The following is a 6,000-nucleotide window of genomic DNA, read 5'->3' on the forward strand; positions in this document are numbered from 1 at the left end:
GGCCCGAGACAGGCGGAGGCTGGGCATGGCCGGGAGTCCAGCCTAGTGTGGGCAGGCCGTGGTGCGGACACTGGAGCAGCCTGAGGAGGTGGATAATCTAAGCTGCTGATTGTCCCCAGGGCTCTGTGTGCCTGTGTTGGGGGTTGGTTGGTGGTGGGTAAGCGAGAGCTCGAGAGCTCGCAGGCGGAAGGCCAGCCCCTTAAGGTCCTCAGACAGGTGTCCTCTGAGCTCTCCAGTCACCCCGAGGTCACAGATGTGGGAGTCACTCAGGAGCTCACACACATGTGTGAGCACATGCACACCCCCATGCAACGGACCCCATCCCCAACCTTCAGCTTGGAAGCAGCTTCTGCTGGGAACACTGCCACAGCCCTCCCCGCCCCCCACTTCTTCCCTGGCTGGGGCAGGGAAAGAGACCCCCCAAAGAATGCCACAGGCCTCCCTTTGGGTGTCTGGGCCCTGTCCGGCCATGCCCAGAGCTGGGGGTGTGATGGAGGTGGTCTGTAGTGCCTGGTCCCACCCGGAGGGCTGTGCTGCCTGCCCCTGCCACCCTGAGCCCACCCCAGTCCTCCTCCCTGTTCTCGGCCTGAGCCTGGGGCCACCCAAGTGCCGACTAGATTTCCTCGGAGCCCCAGGTGCTGCCCTTTCTCCCCCGTTCCTGGCTGTGCACGGCCTCGGCCCCTCCTGTTCTCCTGTGCTGGGGTGGGCGGGCTCTGTGACTCCCCCCCTGTGCACAGCGCCCCTCCTGCAGGTTCATTATAACTTTTGCAGAGTATGTTCTGCATCATTGTCATGCCTGTGTCCTGTTCTTTAATCACGTGGGGGTGGGGGAGGGTTGGGATGAAGAGGGCAAGGGGGTGGGGTAGGAGAGGGAGAGGGTCTTTTTGTGCCTTCGAGGACTTGGTCCTATTCCTTGCAGGGAGTCTTGGGATGGGGTCTTGGGATGGGCGGTTGGGCACTCCTCCCTGGGCATCTCTGCAGGGCCTCCCCTCCCCCTGGGCCTTCACCTGCTCCCTGGGCCCAGAATTTGGAGCTGATGGAGAGGGAAGGCTCAGAACTGGGGTGAGACAGTCCCCAGCAGCTGAGTGAGGAGGCAGCCCAGGCGCCAGCCCTGTTCCCAGGGCCTGCAGCCGCTGAAGGTAGGACCACGCTTTCTCTCCCTCTCACCCGGGTCTGCCTGGGCTTCTCCAGACACGGGCCGAAGCCGAATCCCAGCACACTGCCATCCACCACCTGGGCCCCATCAGCCCTGAATCAAGGCCCCTCCACCCCCGGGAGGCCTCCCAGGCAGCTCTTGGGGCAGCCCTGTTTAGAACCCTCCTTTATTCCGGCTCCCCCTTAAGCTGCAGGACAATGAGCTCTGTTTTCTCAGTCAAGTGTGGGAAAGGGCTCTGGAGTTTTGTTCCATTCCCTCAGGATGCTGGTCCAAGGGCTTCTACTAAGGGGAGTTCCAGACAACCCCCTCCCTCCGGCATCAATCCGAAAGGTTCACAGGACCTCAGGGCTGGAAGGTTGCCTAGCAACTATCTAGGGGTTCTAGGCCACCTCCCTCCACTTTACAGATGAGAAAACTGAGGCTTACCAAGAGGAAGGTCCAGACCTGACACAGGCCTCCTTTCCTCACCCTGGGTCTGTCAAGGGGGCCAACAAGACGTGAGATTCTGCCTCCCATAGCTCAAAGGGGTTCATCAGCCCAGCGACCCCTACTGGCCATCCTGGTCACTGCACCTACCTCTGGAAAGACCGGCCGGTCCCAGCAGCGAAGCAGGTCTGGGGAAGGACATGGGGATGAAGACTTGAGCGTCAGTGGGGAGGCAGAGGCTAACCGGAAGCAGTGGGGCGGAGGTCTCCAGAGGTCAATGTGGCTGAGGGTGGAAGCCCGGGGCGAAGAGCTGGTGGCTCCAGAAGTCTGGGGGACACACAGAGTGAAGGGGAGAATTTTACACCAGACTCAACTTTCTCCACTCGTTCCCCTAAAAATTCAGATCGAGTTAGGGAGATTCTTCCTAAAAGGTTAGGATAACCAATGATGCTTAGCCGTTGGGGATTAGAATCTGATGATAATATGGACACTTTCCCTGGAAAATGCGCATCGGGCACACACACACTCAAGTGCACTTTCAGTCACAACTTCAGGCCGGTCACGGAGCCCCAAGAGGCCCAGGGGCCCAGGTTACGAGCCTTAGTGCGCCTGCTGTGGACCGTATCCTAAATGGGATGACCGATGGATGGAGATGAGGGTGGGGAATGAATCAGGCAGGAAGGGCCTCCGGGCATGTGGCTCATGGTCTCATTTTTACAGACGAGGTTAACTGAGGCCAGAGGGCAAGGGACGGGCTGAAGGTCACAGAGCAGCCAAGTGGGCAAAGCAGTACCAGGTTTCCCGATGCTTTCCATGGTGCCAGCTGCCTCCTGTGCCCACGTTAGCCAGTCCTGGACAGCGTGACACTCCCGTTCTCCCAACCCGTGCCTGCGTCACATCCTCTGAGATAAGCCTGGGTTTATGGGAGGCGGCAAACCTCAGGGGGCAGCCAGCTCTGGGCAGCAAAACCATCTCCGCCCCTTTCTAGCTGTATGGCCTGGGATAAGTCACCCCCCCTCTTGAGTCTGTCAAATAGGCATTATAATTTATTATAATAACAGTGTTAATCCCATAGGTCATTAGGGGGGTGAAATGATAATGGGGGCAAAGCACTTAACGCACAGCAGTTAATAATGATCGCGCTTATTGGTGGCCTGAAACAGACCCATTGTTCCTGTGGTCCCAGCCCCGCCCAGTTGGTGAGCCCTAGGCAGTCCCAGGGTGCAGTCTCTTGAGACGGAGCCCCTCCCCCACTAAACAAACACATAGAGGCATCCTCATCTGACCAGCAGGGGGCGATGACAACCCACCTGACCTGGTGGACAGGAATCTGGAGATGAGGAGGGCTCATGGGCATCCGCCAGGCCTGGGCATCCCTGTGCCCATGGCAGGGAGAACGGACATGCTGGGGGGTCCCCAGACTCCCCTTTCAGTGCTCCCCACACCATCTACACAGCGTGGTCATACTTCAGGGCTGTGGGAGGAGTCATGGCCCTATACCTCAGCCCTACACACACACACACACACACACACACACACACACACACACACACGGAAAACATGGGCAAGAAGGAGCGGGAAATAGGCAGAGCGAGCATGTTCAGGCCCTTTTCTTGCTGGAAATGGAAACCACGTTTTACTATCATTATCGATACCAAAGGGCATCAGATTTAAATCTTATCAATATTCAACATAACAATAATAATTACAATTGATCTTTTCTGGCTGGTGTGGCTCAGTGGTTGAGCGCCAACCTATGAAGCACGAGGTCAAGATTCCATTCTCGGCCTGGGTTGCGGGCTCCATCCCCAGGAAGGGGCGTGCAGGAGGCAGCCGATCAATGATGCTCCTCTCTTATCTATTTTTTTTTTTTTATCTCTCTATCCCTCTCCCTTCCTCACTTTCTAAAAATAAATAAAAACATATTTAAAACAACAACAACAAAAGAAATGATCTTAATACTCTCCCCAGAGAACTGTTACGGTAACTGGTATCACCTTCATCCACTCCGAACCACCCTCTCAGGAAACTGGGGCTCACAGAGGCCAGGTGACTTGCCTAAGGTCACACAGCAAGGACTGGAACCTGGGTGTGTCTGAGTCCAGAGCCTCGCTCTACACACGGTCCTCGGCCTCCATACTGTGAGAACCCCGGCTCTCCTCCCAGCCCTGGCACCAACCCCGCCAGGCCCAACACACGCCCTTAAGGCGAACCCATATCCAGAGTCACTGGCACACACTGGACTGTGGTGCCAACCGGACTCAGAGGGAGCAACCAGGTGCCCCTTGGGGAATCTCACCAGCCAGGAGCCTGGGTTCCTAACATCCCCAGCCTTGGGCGTTCAAGGACCTAACTTGCTGTGTATTTTGGGAAGGTAGCCTGGGCCTCCGTTTGCTTTCCTGTAAGGTGGGGACAGACTGACAGCCCTGGGAGCCTCAGCAGCGTCCCCAGCAGCACCAGGCTGGCCCCCGCTCCCTCACCCCCTCACTCCCTGACCTGCCTCTGGGCCGTCACCAACCTGGCTTGGTCCTTGCGGGATGCGGAGAGAGGCTGCAGGCAGCTGGGGCAGGCCAGGGGTCCGGTCCTCGGAGGTGAGGCCAGGGCACCCTGTCAATGTGGGCCCGCCCTGCTGGAGCCCGGGGAGCTTGGGGTGCCAGTCCCACTCTCAGATGACCAAGATCTGAGCCAGAGGCTAGGCTGCTTCTGCCCCAGCTCCCTGGACCCCACCCCTGTGAATAATGCCGCTTGCCTCACGGAGCTGGGCCTCACCAGGCTTTGATGACTGGGGGGTGGGGGTGGGGGTGGGGGTGGGGGTGGGAGGGTGGCATGATGGGTGGAAGACAAGAAAGGGTTAAAGACCCAGCCACCCAGGCTTAGAGCATAGAAATGGTCGCATTGCTGGAAGAGGTGTCCCCCAGCCTCCCAGGTCTCCCAACTCTCAGGATCCCCCTCCAAGCCCTGGGGTCAGGGCAGGGCTCCTTCCCACCCCAACCCCAACCACAACAGTCATTAACCCCAGTGAACCCCAGCAAATAAAGATCTGAATCACAAAAAGGAGGAGTCATCGCTGCCCCAGGGTGGGGAACTCCGGAGGTCCCGGGAAGGCCAAACCTAGCATCATGTGACACCCCACTCCCCACACCACTGCTAGGGCTCACCTGTCTTGGGTTTGGACCAGAGAGAAGATTAAAAATAAGATAAATAAGAAATAAAAATAGCCCTAACTGGTTTGGTTCAGTGGATAGAGCGTCGGCCTGCGGACTCAAGGGTCCAGGGTTCGATTCTGGTCAAGGGCATGTACCTTGGTTGCGGGCACATCCCCAGTAGGGGGAGTGCAGGCGGCAGTTGATCATGTTTCTAACTCTCTATCCCTCTCCCTTCCTCTCTGTAAAAAATCAATAAAATATATTTAAAAAAATAGAAAACTGTACATGTCTCTTCCCTGAATATTCTAGTATGTCCCGGGGGGAGGGGCTCAATGGCGAGATAGGGAGGGGAAAGGGCACCTCCCCCTTGTCTGATTTTAAAGCCTCTGATATAAACAGAAGGTCGTTGGGTTTGGGAGCGAAGTCCTGGCTCTTCCATTCAGTGCCTGTGGGTGCGTGTTGGGCAGGTTAGCTCCTCGCGCTGGGCCTCCGCCGATGGAAGTGGGATGAGGCCACGCTCCGCAGCTGCGGGGAAATCCCACAACCCAACACGGATGTGAAAACCATGGTACCTTCAAGGAGTGGATGTGTGTGTGGTGAGAACTGGTCCATTAGGTTGTAAGCCCCTTAGAATACTGACCCGATAAAGAAACCCTGCCCTTTTGTAAAGAATTGGGAGGACAAACTCAAAGAATTCATGAAGGAAAACAGAAGGAGTCTCCCTCCCTCCCTCCCTCCCCTGGTCTCATCACCCCTCCCAAAGGTCTCCTGCTGAAAGTGCTGCTGCCCTCACCATACCAGACCTCATTTCACCCCGAAAAGTATATTTTTATTGTTTTCAGAGAGGAAAGGAGAGGGAGGGGGAGAGAGAGAGAGAAACATCAATGATGAGAGAGAATCATTGACTGGCTGCCTCCTGCACACACACACACACACACACACACACACACACACACACTGGGGATCGAGCCTGAAACCTGGGTATGTGCCCTGACTAGGAATCCAACTGTGACCTCCTGGTTCATATGTTGATCCTAAACCGCTGAGCCGTGCCCACCAGCTGGGCCCAGACCTCACTTTTTATTTTATTTTTTAATATATCTTATTGATTTTTTACAGAGAGGAAGGGAGAGGGATAGAGAGTTAGAAACATCAATCAGCTGCCTCCTGCACACTCCCCACTGGGTATGTGCCTGCAACCAAGGTACATGCTCTTGACTGGAATCGAACCTGGGACCCTTGAGTCCGCAGGCCGACGCTCTATCCACTGAG

This window comes from Cnephaeus nilssonii, assembly GCF_951640355.1.
Source record: "Cnephaeus nilssonii genome assembly, chromosome: 19".
NCBI classification, from domain to species: domain Eukaryota; kingdom Metazoa; phylum Chordata; class Mammalia; order Chiroptera; family Vespertilionidae; genus Cnephaeus; species Cnephaeus nilssonii.